Source organism: Barbus barbus (genome assembly GCF_936440315.1).
Source record: "Barbus barbus genome assembly, chromosome: 46".
In the NCBI taxonomy this organism is placed as follows: domain Eukaryota; kingdom Metazoa; phylum Chordata; class Actinopteri; order Cypriniformes; family Cyprinidae; genus Barbus; species Barbus barbus.
Genome location: NC_136724.1, coordinates 2932903 through 2950765, shown reverse-complemented (window position 1 = coordinate 2950765; position 17863 = coordinate 2932903). Strand labels below are relative to the sequence as shown.

Genomic DNA, 17863 nt, shown 5'->3' with positions numbered 1-17863 from the left:
CAATGTGTGTGTTTGTTTTAACATTCAACCAACTTTACACAGCAACAGCTCAACCAATGGCGTGAGTTTGGGGCGGGACTATGTGTTTGTCTGACCAATGGCAGGAGGGCTCAAAAAACATTTTGCAATTTTATATTGGTAATGCAGTCAGAACGCATTTATGCTCCAATTTAAGTAAGAACTGTTATGAACAATATTAATACAATAATAAATATTATAGCATCATGGGGTCGGTAAGATGTTTTAATGATTTTATAAGGAAAACATCAATGCAGAATTTATGCAGACAGAAGTCTTTACTGTCACTTTTAAACAATTTAATGCATCCTTGCAAAATACAAGTATTAATTTCCTTAAAAAAATGATCTTACTGACCCCAAACATTTGAATAGTAGTTTGTATTTTGTGGGCTCGCAAGCACCGTACACACACATCATATTTACTGTCTAGTGCGCTACAACCTTCTCTAACAGATGAATTGCAGCACATGGAAAAGTACAATTCATAATGCAAAATATGCAGGATTCCTAAGATGCTGTCTTTAAATGTATACAATGTTTAGCATTGATCAACCGACTACTGATCAGCAACCCACTTACTGGTAGATTTTGCACAAAATGCTAATGCTACATGACATGTTAAGAGCAAATACATGAACCCATTTGATGTCTGCTATTGTAGTCTCTCTGCTTCCTCTGTATTTTTCTGGTAATAAACACTGTTGTACATGTATTGGAGATTCTCAGGCATGGTGGGCTTTAGTCGAGCAGTGTTGAGAGTTAGATTACATTACTGGGATGTCAGATGAGTTCACGCACAAGGGACTTAACCTCAGAAACCTCTGGTGAGATGTGCGGTGCCTGTTCTAACTTGTGACATAGGAAGAGAGAGCTGATGTGAGAGCTCATGCCCTCACAAACGCACAGACAGAGACACACGCTCATCTCTTTGTCTTTGCTGCCAGCACACGACACATTAACGCGAGATCTGATATCCATCACACAGCGGGCTCAATCCGGGGTGTCATACACTGTGGACGTGATTTATGGGGAGTACAGTGTAATTGAATTAAGGGTGGTCCCATCCTCATTGCCCCCCTTTGATTTCCTCATTTTGTTTCATTTTCTCTGTTCCTGACAATCTCTGTCCTCTTTTTATTGTTTGTAGCCTCACATTGAAGTACTGTGGTGGTACAGTGACCGTTTCAGATGGTAATAACCTAGTATTGGGTGATTACCTTAATCATGTACCATAGTATTTACATGGTACAATGCTACGACCATGGTACATCTACTAAATGTCATAACACTAATGCCAAGACACCTTAAAGGATACCATTGTACAAGTATGGCACAAGTATGGTACTTTAAAGTAATTCGAAGAAACTCATGCAACAAAAAAAGTCCTTAAACATGGCATTGTACTGTATTTCAGAGTACTATAAAGAATACCATGGTTTACTAAGGCACATGGTATTTCCATTGTATATATCCAAAATAAAATGCAGTAGCATCAAGGTACTTTCAAAGAAACCCATTGTACATCTATGGTACATTTAAGAACATGCAATTGGTTCATGTTTTGAAACGTGAAACATGTGGTTCATGCCATTACCATAAAACATGCCATTACCATGGTAATTAAGGGTGCTTTAAAGCTATCCCCATGTTATATATTCAAAATAAAACATGGTAATTTCATGGTACTTCAAAGTAATTAAAAGAAAGCCATGGTAAATCTATGGTACATTCAGAAAAAAAGTGCAATTCCTGTGGTCCAATATGTGTGGACCAAGCCATAAAACATGGCATTACCGTTGTATTTCATGGCACTTTATAGCAGCGGTTTTCAACTCCAGACCTCGCGCCCAGTTTGTATGTTTCTCTTGTCACTTCAGACATTTGTTCTATTCGACCGTAAGTGCCCTGCGAAGTGGACTTCACAGGATATTCCGCCATGATTCCAGTTCGAAGCGAGTGACGCGAATTTAAATTGTATTTATTTACAGAGGTATATTTTGTCACACTTCACTAGTGAGTTCCGTCTGTGTGTGATGGCGCTGGCGGTGGCGCAGCGGAAATCTGTGAATAAATCCGTGAATAAACAAGTTCCGAAGTGAAGTAAACGTCAACGGATTTCTCATGCTTATGGAGTAGGGAGCAATGAACACTGTGTAGGGAGCATGCCAATCGGAACACAGTTCATTCATGGATCTCTCTTCTAATGAGCTGATGATCTGAATCAGGTGTGTTAAACAACAGAAACATGCAAAATATGCAGAGCGTGGGGGGGTCTGAGGACTGGAGTTGACAACCGCTGCTTTATAGAATACCATGGTACAATTATGGCACTTGCTATTCTCATAATATACATTAAAAATAGGATAATAACATGATTCTTCAAAGTAATTAGAAGAAAACTAGTAAATCTTCAAAAAACATGCAATTTCAGTCATCAAAAACATGTGGTCCTACAACTATGGCACATGCTATTCCCAAGACATATATTAAAAATAAAACAGTAATATCAGTAATATCAAATAATAGAATATCATGGTACATCTGTGGAACATTCAAATAAATTTCCTGTTGTGCAAAACATGTGTGTTAAGTCCTAAAACATGACATTGCCGTGGTATTTCAGGGTACTTTAAAGAATACCATGGTGCAACTATGGCACATGCAATTCCCATGATATATATTCAAAATAAGACACAGTAATATCATGGTACTTTGAAGTAATTCAAAGGAAACCATGATACATCTATGGTTCATGTTGAAAAAATTCGCAATTCCACTGGTCCAAAACATGTGGTCATAAAACATGACATTACAATGGTATTTCTAGGTATTTTAAAAAATGCCATGGTACAACTATGGCTCATGCTATTTTCATAACATATATTCAAAATAAAATATGGTAATATCATGGTACTTTAAAGCAATTCAAAGAAAACCGTGGTTTATGTTCAAAAATTGTGCAATTTTAGTAAAAAAAACTGGGTCCTAAAACATATACCATGATAGTATCGTGACATTCTTGCATTTTACCATGGTTCACAGAATACCATGGTACAATTAAGGTGCATGCTGACAGAACCATGATATTCCCTTGATCCATGTATAAAACACTGTATTACCTTGGTATTCGAAGGTAATTTACTTTAAATAATGGCAAGACTGGTATGTTTACTGAAGAGTGTGTCCAAAAAAAAAAAACACATGGTACAACCACACCCTTATAAAAAAGTACCATGGTAATGTCATGTTTTTGGAAATGCTTCTTCAATAAACATACCAGTTTTGATTTAATTTTTTTAATTTTTTTGGTAGTATCATAATATTCTTGGAGTACATACACTTAAAAACAATAACATGGCATTACCATGGGAGACCAAGGTACATCATAGAATATCATGGTACAACTACGGTGAATGTTAAAAGGACCATGCTATTCTTGTAATGGCATTTTAAGGCAATTTACTTCAAATAATGGTAAGACTTGTATGTTTGGTATGAAACATGTCTCAAAAATCAATAGTTTTTGCAACTTTTGTCACTGTCCATTCCAGTTGCCCTATTTGGGAGTTTCTGTAATATGTGGCCATCTTTTCTTTTCCTTTCCTTGTCTGGCCCTTCTATTAAGTCACATGCTTTCACCCTCATCCTTCACTCGTTCTTTCTCCCCTTCCCTCTCATTTAGCAGGCTGCAGGTTTGGCTCAGGTGCTGGATGTTCTGAGGACACAGGGGAGAGCAGGGCTGTATTTATCCCAGACTAACAGTTCTTCTTTCTCTCTGCCCAGTGCAAATATTTGCTTTGGTCAAGAAATATTTTATGAGGCAGAAAGAAAGGACAGACTAATTTTTTCCTCCCCTCTCATCCCTCTTTCTCTCTGGATCCAGTGAGCAAGACAAAATAGAGGCACTGTCACTCTGAGAGACTTATGCACTCTCAGGTACACATGCATACTGTCAAGACTAAGAGCGTTAGCAGACGCTGCAGGTACAAAAACTGTGTGTAGCACTGCAGTGTCATTGCAGTATGGCAGTGCTCAAGATGCTGCTCCAGTTAAGACCTCGCTTAGTGTATCAGATGAAAACAGGATGATATTTTGACAATACACTACCAGTCCAAATGTATATATGGACACAAATTAATTCAAGCTTCTTAGGATCTTAAATAACACCTGACTTAAGTAAAAAAAAAAAAAGGTTTTGTAGACGACAGTAAATTTATGGAAGCCTGTTTCCACCACTGAATAATAAAAAATAAAAAAAATTAAAAGAGGTAATTGCAAGTTTTTATCTCACAATTCAGATTTTTTTTCCTCGCGCAATTTTTTCAATTAGACTTTTCTCAGAACTGTGTGATGTAAACTCGGAATTGCAAGTTATAAATTCAGAATTGCGTATTAGAAACTCTTGTGAGTCAAAAAGTCAGAACTTTAAACTCATAAGTCTGAGGGAAAAAAAGTCAGAATTGTGAGATGTACACTTAGAATTCCAAAAAATAGTTACAATTCTAAGTAATAAAGTCAGAATTGTGTGAGAGAAACTTGCAGTTGCGAGTTATAAAGTCCGAATTGTGAGATATAAATTTGCAATTCTGAGAAATAAAGTCACAATTTGGAGAAATAAAGTCTCGTTAAGGGTCTCATTATATAACTGATGGTCATGTATCTGGCCTCGTATTTCTCAGTGCAGTTTTGCTTTAAAAGCTAAATTCATCCATTTGTGACTTCAGGGTTTGTGCAGTGCCTTAGTGAAATGTAAATGTTCCAAGAACAGCTGCGGGGAAATCTTGCTTTATTAGAGCAGAGGCGATAATGATGACCGGGGTCTGAGAATTATCATAAATTATATAAAATCCTGTGTTTGTCGTTATCCATTGATCATGTTGCTAACCTGAAGAGGCCCAAATATCACTGAGACTCTGAGTCAGCCCACACATAGCTCGTTTCCAACATGAAGAAAGCAAAATTGCCGCCACCGAGCGTTTGTTTGTACACAGTAATTAGAACTCTCAGTGTCTTGGCTAATTAGAATAGTGTGGCATTGTGCTCAGCAAAAATGTACTAAACCCAAAAAGTTCATCAGAATAGATTTGGGGAGATGTTGTATTGTATCACTTGCTCACCAATGGATGGTCTGCAGTGAATGGGTGCCGTCAGAATGAGAGTCCAAACAGCTGATAAAAACATCACAATAATCCACACCACTCCAGTCCATCAGTTAATGTTTTGTAAAGTGAAAAGCTGTGCGTTTATATGAAGCAATTCCATCATTAAGGCGTTTTGACTTTAAACCTTTGATTCTGGCCAAATTTATTCCATAATCCAGGGCATAATCCATAATAACACCTCCTCCAGTGAAAAAGTCCAACCCTTGTTGTTCTCTAATATCAAAATCCAACAACATATTTGTTTAGAACTGTTTTCACTTAATTGCAAACAGTGTTTGATCTGTGCAGATTTCTCTCCTGATTCAGATGAGACACGTTTTTCACCAGAGAAAGAAAGCAATGTTATGTATAGAGGACTCATATTTTAGCAGCCATGGCTTGAACTTAAAAACATATTCAAGAATGCATTTGTTTCTTTAAAAAAATTGCTTTTGGCTTCGTAAAATGTTAATTGATGGACTGAAGTGGTGTGGATTATTTTGATGTTGTTATCAGCTGTTTGGACTCTCATTCTGACGGCACCCATTCACTGCAGAGCATCCATTGGTGAATAAGTGATGTAATGCTACATTTCTCTAAATCTGATGAAGAAACAAACTCATCTACATCTTGGAAGGCTGAGGGTGATTCAATTTCAGTAATTGTTTTGTATTTTGGGTGAACTATTCCTTTAATTTTACAAAAATGCTTTAAAGGTGGGGTATGTAATTTTTCAAAAACGCTTTAGAAAACTGAGTCGGGGCAGAGTAGCAAAACAAACTTGTAGCCAATCAGCAGTAAGGGGGCGTGTCTACTCATGATGTGGAGGAGAGAGCGTTCAGTGAACAGCTGAGCAAAGCGACAGAAATATAGAGATGGTGGATAAAAAAACTAAAGAGGAAAACGTCTGCAGAACGATAAGGCAAGAAGTAGAACCCGTGTAAATATCAGATCAGCTTTCCAGTGCTGGAGAGAACTCAAGGAGGTGAAGGTCTGCGATCGGATGCAGAGGTTGTTTTGGTTCTTCTCGATAGGTGAGTAAGACCACGTCTACACCGGACGCGCTGCAACAGCTAAAGTCTGCCTACACTGGACGCGATGAAGTGACTGTTGAAAATCATTTGAAATTTGTGTCAGCACGTCATAGAATAGAATGCAGTTTTCTATCAGGATTTGTCGCATTAAGGCCCTAAAGGCAGGTCTTTGATAAATTGGTCTTACTGGTTATTTTGGTTTGAGGTGAGACAGGGAAACCTGACTGCAGATCCGGCCAACATCATGTCTTAACTACTACAGCAACAGTCCGAGTGGGCGTGTGAGAAGATGGAAGAGTCTTCTAGCACAGAAGACAAACGTCTGTATTAATTAGACCTGGCGAGCGAGTGCAGAGGTTAATGAAGTCAGTCTCATGTTCTTCTATCTGGTCACATCTGCTGCTCAGTGTGTGCTGAAGAATCAAAGGTCATTCATCCACCTGCAGCAACTCAGCATGCATGCAGCAATATATACAATATTTTACCCTCATCTGAAAGACTTTTCTCAAGAGTTTCAACTTCGCTGCAAACCAAGAACTGGAGAGCATTTTCATACTCTTCAGTTTGATGAGTTTATGACCCCTCCTTGTGTGGAGAATGCACCAAAAAAAATTTAATATTGGCTAAAATCAAGAGCTGAAAGGAAAAAAGCAAATTCAAGGAAAATTGTTTTTAACAACTACAAATTATACTGAAGTTATGTGCTTTGTTTGAATGAATGAATAAACAAATGTAATCATATGAGTTAAATTATATAAAATAAATTAATTAATGTGTACATATATGTAATCATACAGTGTGTACAGAATTGTTAGGCAAGTTGATATTCTGGTCATGTTTTTTTTCCAAGAACATTTTACCAATTCCAAACCAGATAAATTGGACAGATAAGTTGTGAGTGACTCTTGAAGGACCAGCATCACATCCTCTTGTACCACTGTTTGAAGAATTTATCTTCCAGAATCTGGCAGTAAGTTTTGGGAGCAAATTTTAGTTCATCTCCTATTCTGAAAAGTCTTGCAGGATACAACTTACTGCCAGATTCTGGAAGATAAATTATTCAAACAGTGGTACAAGAGGATGTGATGCTGGTCCTTCAAGAGTCACTCACAACTTATCTGTCCATAAAGCCTGAAAGCCAAAATCAGTCTTCATGTATCTCACAACACTTCAGCATGATATTCTTATTAAGTGAGGGCCATTAAATAATTTTTTACCCAAGCAAAGTCTCTGAGAACCTGACACACTGCACTTATGGAGACTCCAGGAAGGTTGCAGCTCTGGAAAACGATGGTGCAGGAGACCAAATGGTTCCTGATGGTTTCTCACATTAATTCTTTTGCAGTTAACATGTTTTTTCTTCTTCAACTATTTTTTCTGACCGTGCTGACCCAATGAGCATTTCGCTGCCCACTGGTCATGCCTTAACTTTGCTAATACTACTAGTGCATTAGTATTGCATCTTTCTCATGGGCATTACATTTTTTTTTTATCTTTTATTCTTGAGTTCAATCTCTTTTTTAGCTCATTTTATCTGTAAAAGAAAACCTGCACTGTAATCCCAAACAGTTGTACTAGCTCATAACTAATAGGGTCATAACAGTCAAATGTCGTTATGCAGTTGACCAAACTTTAAAGTGTTGAGCTCTGTTGAGATTTAAGCCACTTTAATTGAATAGGGCTCCATATTTTATAGCTAATTTGTGTGGAACGCTCAAAAAGTTTAAAAACCACACAGTAGTGTCATAACGTTATCAACGTCATGACGTTTTGGTGGGTGGGTCTTATCTCTCCCTCAGGAAAGCTGAGTCAGCCATCTTGATTTTGCCTTGGTGCGGGGAAGTTTTGGCCAGCACGTGTGGATGTGGAACACAGTTTAATTTGTTTTTGTTTGTTTGCAATGCGCACTTTTATCCCCCCGCTTCAAACCACCACCACCTCAGTTTTTTTCATTAGTCTTATTGCCCTCGTTTTCTTAAGCGCCGTCTTAGCATCAGCCCTGATTTGGTAAGTAACGCTAAGGTTTTTATTTTATTATTGAATTTCGACAAATAGTCTTAAATTTGGAACTGAGAATACATTTGTCCAATGTGCACAGTGAATTTTTTTTTTTTTTTTTGTAAATAGTTTACAAATCCAAGTAATTATAACTTTAGAAGCTGTTGAATGTGACAAATACGTCTTACAATCTTAGAACGGTGAAATGTTATCAGCGGGTTTCCTGTATGAACTACATTTCCCATAATGCATGTTTGCCCGGGATACTGACGGTGGAGTTAGGTCCACGAGTCTGAACTCTCTGGCGGGGCCAGAAGCATAACTTTATCCCTGCTTCCCGGTTTCTGCCGGTTGTTGTTATCGCTTTTCGCCGGTAATGCATGTGAGTGCTGTGAGTATACTTATTTCAGTAAGTGTCAGCGTTACACAGTCTATATTTTACGTTGTCGAGCTGTGTGTATGTGTGTACTAGCGTGAAACGAACAATTCTAAACAACAATGTCAGTGTGTTATCATGATGCTAACCAGACCTGTGTTTGTATTTCTTCGTAGGCTCAAGTGTGTGGTTGTGAGATCAGCTCGAAATCATTTTAACAGTTCAGGTAGGATGTATTATGAAATAGTGTTATTAACAATTGGTTTTATTTTGTGTGTTTCCACAGTCATTCCTTTGCTATTTCTTTAAATGTTTTTATCTCAGCTGTGGGGTCAACAGTTTATCACTTGAACCCTTTATTAATACTTATTAAAACAAAAACAGAAATAGCAGATCTATAAGCACACAACATTGATGCTTTGCTTGTTAATAACTAACTTGCTCATCTTTTAACATTTTAATTTTTACTAAAATTAGTGTACAATGAATGTTTTTGATTTATTTGACACATTTTAACTTAAAAAAAAAAAAATAATAATTTTGAATAGCCAAAAGTCTAAAACAGGGCTGAAATGGTTTAGACTTTAATTGAAAATATTTAAATTGCAGGCTGAAGTTGGCCCAATGGAGTGGAAGTGCAAGTTGTGTTCTGCAACATCAAATACCCGGGGACAATTGTTTTGGCACTATACTGTACTGCATAGCCAATATTCAAGAGTGTCCCCCCTGCCATGTCTCTATGACAGTTGTATTTGTACTTTTCCATCATTCGAAGCAATGAAAGCTCATCTGTCAAGATCTCATAATGATACATGTAGAGTAGATCCAACTGAAGGAACATGTGTTTTTTTTACATGTCCTTTGTGTAACTTGAAGCAGCCCTTTTCTGAGGAAATTCTATTTGGTCATTTGAGAAGTCATTTACGAAGTCATGAGATGGTAGCATGCCCATTCAAGAACTGTAATTACAGAACAAATAGCTACTCAGCGTTTAATGCACACAAAAGTAGAAAACATGGTGGTGATTCAGACTTTGGTGAATGTGTTGTATTGGCAGACAATGATAGTGCCCCAGTTGTAGTTGCAGCAGAAAGTCTTGGGGAACCTGCAGAAAGTCAAAATGCAGGGTCTGCGGACACATTTGATCTTAATGAGGTAAACAGTCAGTGTGACACAGACACTTTAAGAGCCCAGTTGAACCATAACTTGGCATCGTTATTCCTAAAGATGCAATCTATTCTTCATGTATCTGACATGGCATCTCAGGAAATAGTGGAACATTTGACTCAGATATTTTCCTTGTCCCAACCGATACTCAAACATGACATTACAGAGGTCTTACAGAGTCATGACATCACTGTCAGTGAAACACTTCTAAATGAGGTTGTCAGTACTGTTATGGACAGTAATGTTATTGTCAGTGCCACAGCTAAGGGGAAGCAGTTATCCTCAACCAAGAGAAGGAAAACCTTCATCGAAAATAATTACCCTGTGGTAAAGCCTGTACAGTATCTGCTACAGCCAGGACACACAGCAGTGCATGTTCCCATTCTTGAGATGATACAAAAAATCTTCAATCATACAGATATTCTGGACAAAATTAAAGAAACAAAAGTGGCACAAAACGGTCATTATGTAACCCACCAAGATGGTTTGTACTTCAAAGAGAACACATTCTTGTCTTCAGATGAGTTAAAGATAACACTCATTTTGTACATTGATGATTTGGAAATAGCCAATCCACTTGGCACATCACGCAAAATACACAAAATATGTTCAGTATATTGGACGCTTGCTGATCTTCCCAGTAAATACCGATCAGCCCTTCATGTGATTCAGCTTGCAGCTTTATGTAAAGTGGCTGACATACAGACATTTGGCTATGAAAAAGCACTTGGCCCTTTGTTGAGAGACCTCCGTACCCTTGAACAAGATGGGGTATTCATTGACTCTATTGGTAAGGTAGTTCAAGGAACAGTCATGTGTGTGGTGTCTGACAATCTTGCAGCCCATGATTTGGCAGGCTTTTCAAAGTCTTTTAGAGCAGAATATTTTTGCAGATTCTGCACAGCAACACAAGCTCAACTTCAGACTCATGACGTTGCAAGTGGCGAGTTCAGTCTTAGGACAAAAGACAGCCATAATAGTGATGTGCATGCTGTAATGCATGGGGAAAGTCAGAGTCAGAATGGTGTTCAGGCAGATTGTGTCCTGAGCCAGCATCTAGAGCATTTTCATACTGTCACTGGCTTTCCACCTGATGCCCTCCACGATCTTTTTGAGGGCATTGTGCCTGTAGAGCTCGCCCTGTGTATCGGAGAGATGATCCGTCGCAAATACTTCACCCTTGAATATTTGAACGAGAGAATTCTATCGTTTCCATACCAGCACACAGACAAGCTTGATAAACCTCATAAAATACCACCGACCTTCACTGTAAAGAAAAGCATTGGTGGTAATGCCCATGAAAATTCCACATTGCTTAGACTGATCCCTTTAATTATTGGGAATGCAGTTCCTGAAGAGGATGAAGCATGGACTGTGCTAATGGACTTAAAAGAGGTAGTAGAGTTATCGCTGTGCTCAGAATTCACAGAGGAGTCCATCCAGTATTTACAGTCCAAGATACAGGATCATAAAGAGATGCTGAAAGAAGCCTTTCCAGATTTCAAACTCCGTCCTAAGCATCACTACGTTGAACACTATCCTGACCTTGTGCGCCGTTTTGGGCCCCTTGTGCACTTGTGGACAATGAGGTTTGAGGGTAAACACCGTTTTTTCAAGAGAGTTGTGCACGACACACAAAACTTTAAAAATGTGTTAAAAACACTTGCAGACAGGCATCAATACATGGTAGCATACCATCTCAGTGCCTCAGGATTCTTCAAACCTCACCAGCAGACATCAAATGTCTCTTCTGTACTGGTATCAATGCTTCCAAATGTCGCCAAGACATACACTGAACAAATAACAGCAAGCAATGTTATTTACAGCACATCAAAGGTCTGCATTGATGGAACTGACTATGATGTAGGAATGTTTTTGTCTGTGGGACAAGAAGGAGGACTGCCTAATTACTGTAGAATTCAACAGGTTCTCCTGGTTAACAGTACAGTTGTCTTTCTTTGCCAAGAGCACACATCACACTACATTGAACACCTGAGATCTTACGAACTTTTCCCAAACAATCTGACTGTTCACACCCCATCAGAGCTAAATGACAAAACACCTCTCTGTGCTTACAACATAGATGGAAGATTACTCTTGACACCCAAACGTTTCATATTATTAAACTGAAGATTTGTTGGAGGTAAACAGATGACTGACATTCTCTTGGAGCTGTGTGGACCAGTTGGTATGTGGACATGTAAATGTTGTGTGTGTCACCTTCACTCTCCATGAAAATTAATGTGTTTGTTTTTTAGGAACCAAAAGATGGCTGCTGCCCAGAAGCATGTGCTGCGTGTGTATGTTGCACGAGACACCGCCCTGAAACTTACTCTACTTGAGCGACCAAAGTCAGTGAAGGAGCTGAAAGAAATAATGCAAGAGAGGTTCAAGCCGAGATTGGATGAGGACTTCAGCTTGCACTATGAGGATCCGGACTTTGATGGTGATCTTTGTCTTCTTGTGGACATCAAGGAGTTACCAGAGAAGGGCACGTTGAGAGTCGTGAGACCTGAAGGTGACACCTCATCTACTGCATCTTCTGACACAGACATACTCCCAAATGCGTTACAGCGGCAGAAGAGTTGGCCTGATCACTTTGTCGTTCCTGGTTTTGGTTATGAAATGGAGCATATTCTAGACGAAGGAAATCGTGTTTATGAAGAATCAGGAAAATTGCTGAAGTTAAAGAGGTCACATAAGAGTGAAATCCTTAAAAAAATGGCAGAAACGATCTATAGTTTTAAACCATACCCACATGAAAAGGAATTGGCAATGGCTGCTAAAGCTTTGATTACAGCTCATCCATGTCTCAGAATGACAGCTGGTGAAGACGGGGAGTTGGGATGGAAACGTCACATAGGGTACAAGGTTGCATCTTACCGTAACAATCTGGCCAAAGCTGGGATTGCAGAAGTAGCCATCAACACAGGGAGGCGGAGCCGAAACAACCCCGACAGTGATCACCCCCATCAAAACATAAAGAAAGCTCGAAAAGCTGAGGTCAACTACATCATCAACCTACCGAAGGATCAAACCCCAGCCACTCTGGAAACAATGAGAGAAGAAATCATACATGAAGTCGAAAAGACTGAGAGAAACCAATTAGTCATAGGCAAGCTCATGAACACATCCTATGCTCTTCGTCGCCAAGAAATCGTTGGAGCTGTTGTAGCTCCACGGGTGAGAGATGTCATGGGCAGATGGCCAGCCCTACTTATGGAGTCACAGGTAAAAAAAATAAAAAATATTTTATTATTTTACTGTTCTCCCTGTTGAGAGCAATTAATCAACATGACTCTTAAGCATGCCCACTTTGAATATGATTGATTTTTCCAATATTTAAATGACTATTTAAAAATCTAAATTTTCAAAACAATTCACCAAAAAGCAAATGGCAAATGTAAAAGTTGACAACACATCACGCTGTGACATATTTTTGCCATTCACCATAAACAAAATATACAGAGGTTTATTATTAGATTTCCTTTAGATAACATTATACAGCCTGTTTTAAATTAAAGAATGACAATTAACTTTCTATTTTGACCTTGGTTCTGACTCATCCCTAATAGAATTGCCCTTGGTTTTGCTACCTGCCAACTGAAAACTTCTCAAAATACATTCACATTTCTGTTCCTAATTCATCTTTGTACATTTCTGTGTAATTCTGTCTATGTACAGGTGTTTGCAGAGTTTCACCGAATCAACAACGTTAACCTGCGCAATCAGTTCTACAAGGAGCTGGACAGACACACGCCTAAACTCATCACCTTGTTCAGAGACAAGGCCACCAAGACTGGCAAGATAGCGGAGGAGCTAGCCAAGCTCATGAGGATTTATGACCTTCAGGTGAATTTTAACTTTGCATTATTCAGAAACAGATTATTAATAGATTGTTTGCAGACAACTGTAAGAAGCCATAGTGTGAATTGCCTCGACTGTGCCCCGAGGTGAAGTGTTTATGGCATGAACACAACATTGTCAATCTCATCAGAGATAAAAGTCTTGACAAGATGTATTCTATCAGAAAGAGGTACCTTAAAAAGATACTTTATCAGCTTCAATTTGAAGAAGTCCAAATAACTGTTTTCGTAAAAATTGGATTTACAATTTTGAGTTTTTTCCTTTTGTAAGTTAAGTATTTACAATGATTCATTTGAAAAAGAAATGGTGACCCAAAATACTGTATCTACCATCTGTAGCAATGACCACCATCAGAATATGGAGCTATTTAACACTTTGATTTTTTTTTTAAGTGTTTGCTCTGCATTTGTGTAATTACTATTGTAATGGATATTTTTTTGTCCATCTAGGAACAACGTGATGCAAATATGAGACGGGCCCTCGTCCTTTGTGCACTTCCTGTGTACCTGCGTGAAGATGCCTCCAAGTTCTTCAGGACCTGTAACGTAAGTGTACTGCCTCACTATCGATCCCTTTGCCTAGCTATCCAGTCAACTTAAACATGACATCACTCAAAGAACTCTAGGAGAACAAGTGGGGTATTCCAGAAAGCAGGTTAGGTGAAAACTCAGTGAATCCTGAGATAAGGGAAACTCTGAGTTAACCATTCCAGAGGGCTGTTCCAGAAAGTAGGTTCAACAAACTCTGAGCCTTACCCTGTGAAGTGAAACTCTTGAGTTTTTAGTTCAGGACCCTCTGTCGGACGTGGTGGAGGTGAGCAGCACTTTATGTTCATCTGCTCAGCAGGATGTTAGGACACAGATGTTTGTTAAACAACATCTGTTGGTGGTAAAAGCTACTGCAAGTTAAAATATCTGCAGAATAAACATTTACTTTGTTTAATATGTAAAATAAAAACCAAAGTGAGGAGCCAACGTGAGAATGTTTTTATATTTAATTTTCAGCCAATTTAAATTAAATAAAATAACCTAAATTTAAATTAAATAAAACACTGAACAACATTCAACCACTTCCTCAAAGGCTAATATAAAATAAAGTGATGTTACATTCAAACTGAAAATACGACAGCATCTAAAACTCTGTCAGTTATTTTTATTATGGCCGCAGCCAGAAAATGTCTGCTTCCTGTTTTCTCCCCTGTTGCCATGTTGAATCACAGTATTGGAGCTCCATTTATGATGGCTTTTTACTTGTCATCAGGCACAGGCTCAACTCAGAGTTAACATACTCGGAGTCGACTTACCTAACTCAGATCAGCTGTTCTGGAACTGAAAACTCAGAGTTTCACTTCACGGGGTAAGTCAACTCAGAGTTCAGAGTTAGGTTCAGAGTTTGTTGAACCTCCTTTTGGAATACCCCCCAGGACCTGTTTATGAAGTTCACTTGAGTTGTTATTCTACAAACTGACATGTAGAAATTATGAAAAGGTAAGTATAAAGCATTCCACTAATCAAAAAGTGCTAACCGATGGGTGTGAAACTAACATAAAAAAACATAAGTTTAAACATGTAGCTTAGTTGCAGTATAAGTGCTAAGTGACAGTAATGTCTAGACATCATTAGCATGATTTGTATCCTTGAGGGGCTGAATTAATTCTTGTGTTATTTGTTTTTTATAGTCAGCAGATGGTCTAGACCTCACTGACACTCCGTTGGCTCTCCTGACAGTCGTCACGGATGACTCTACTGATGCGTCCCTCTTCAGCCCTGAGAGCATCTGTATTGTCGTGGAGGATGAAATACTTGTGAGTGCTCCCACAAATCTGGCTGACTCATTTATCCTGCTCTTTGGGTACATCTATGCACTAGACCTACAGTACCCAAAGAATCTTGAACTTACATTCACATTTATCCAAAAAATTGTGGTGTGTCTTGAGGACAACAAACCACTGAAAGGGCGTCTACTGACGCTGAAGAATGATTTGTTCAGTGAGTGAATCATTCAGAATGTATTATTTGTTGAGCTGAGTATTGAAGTTTTTTTTTGTTTTTGTTCCCCTCTTTACAAATGTAATTATTTGCCTGTTCTACCTCAGATTTAATACATTGTTAATAGATACATTTCACAACATTGACGTATTGCTAAAGGTTTTTTGTACTGAATAACGTGGGAAACGACTGTTCAATTCATGCACTATACATGTTTAATGTTCTGTTGCCTAATGCCTACCTTGTTGCACTACCTTGATGTTGCCAGTTGAAGTACGGCACAGTAGAAACCAGTACTTTATTTGAATGTTATTTGTGTTTTTCAAGGAACAGTAAGTGCCAAAACGTTTTTAAAGTGTTTTAAAGTGCTCCACATTCTAATAGTTGTCATTGCTGTTGAGGATGGATTATACTTAGAATCTTACTGAATTTTATCATGAATCCTTTGTGAGTTTTTATCATAATGTGAGATGGAGACCCAAAATACTGAATCTACACTCTGTAGCAATGATCACTACCAGAATATGTAACTATTAACACTTAATGTACCTTAAAACAGATTTTGTTTTTATGGAGTCATTTCCTTTTCCTTTTTACTTTATGACAAGCACTTTGTTTTGACTGAGCTCCTTCAATTTGTGCCTTTTTAAAAAGCACATTGTGTTGAATAAAAAAAGTTGTTAAATTGTCACTGTGTTGTCACTTTCATGTTTTCTAACATTATTACATGATTATAATTGTGTAGTGGGCCGACATGAGCATTTCACTTTAGAAATTATTTTGAGTGCATTTCCCATATTTTGATTTGAAAGTTATTGAAAATTTTGAGTGTATTTTCCACATTATATGATTTGAAAAATCTTGAAAATTTTGAGTGTATTTTCCACATTATATGAGTTGAAAAATCTTGAAAATTTTGAGTGTATTTTTCACATTATATGAGTTGAAAAATCTTGAAAATTTTGAGTGTATTTTCCACATTATATGAGTTGAAAAATCTTGAAAATTTTGAGTGAATTACTCCACAATTATAAGTTGAGGAATATCAATAATTATAAGATAACATTGAGATAATTTAAGGCAACTGTAAATATAATTTTTATTTTATGTAAACTTAAAACATTTAAAAACATAACTAAAATATTTTTGTGTAATCTGTTACAAAATAATTTTTGAGTTCTGTGAACTTATTAGGGTTATTAGGCATGCCTAATAATTCTATACACCTGAAATACAGAGTTTTTGACTTTCAGCCTTCATGGACAATTATATAGCACTTATAAATGATTAAATACAAACTCAATAGTAGTTATTATGATTTATGTGGTTTGGAATTGGTCAAATGTTCTTGAAAAAAAAATATGACCAGCATATCAACTTGCCTAATAATTCTGCACACACTGTATATGCTTTGTATAAACTTTGTGATCATGGATGTTTTATATTTGGGTGATTTTATTTAAACATGATTTGGTGGCTGTAATGTTGCTGCATCCCTAATGGGACGGATTTCTGCATGTTCAGTGAAATGAAATAAACTGAATGAAATAAAATTGCTTAGATGCAGAGCTCAGATGATGTCACTGTTATGCTGTCAACAAGTCAGTGTAAAGAGGAGTAGACACAAAAACACACAGAGCTCAACAGAACTAAACTCGATACAAAATGCAGGAGTCTCAAGATGTGTTTTTAGCTCCTAGGCTTGTCGCTACTCGCCAGAGATTCCCGATCACATTTCTTTCTTAAGCTCTTTTATAGCAAACAAAAACAAATCAAAGAACATCCCCTCCACAATTATAATGCTCTTCCACCATTCTTACAAACCAAACAAAAACAAAACAAAGCAAACATCAAAAGCTTCCTTACCATTATATCTTTTGTATACCAAAACCTAAACAAAACAAACAAACAAAAAACTTTGATATCAAACCAAACATAACAACAAAAGAAACAACAAATCCTCCACACTTGTAATTATTTTATACTAAACAGAAACAAACAAACAAACGCTCCTCCACCTTGATAATTATTTTATATCAAACCAAACAAAAAACTCCTGCACAATTTTAATTATTTTATACCAAACCAAACAATAACAAAATGCTCGTCCACCATTACAACAATTTTAAACAAAACAAAACAATCTTCCATCGTAAGACATGTTACAAGAAACATTCAATATGCCAAACAAAACAACGCTTGATCAACGAAAGTTGAACTATTTTTAGCTTGACACACCTTAAAAACGTGACGTGAGATGCAGCAAACCATG

General features: G+C 37.5%; 1 protein-coding gene across 1 annotated transcript in view; it reads right to left on the bottom strand.

Moving 5' to 3' along the window:
- Positions 1–17863, bottom strand: part of LOC306865171 (phenylalanine--tRNA ligase, mitochondrial-like) — a 144725-nt gene that overhangs the window by 93907 nt on the left and 32955 nt on the right. The gene's annotated exons all lie outside the window — the stretch shown is intronic.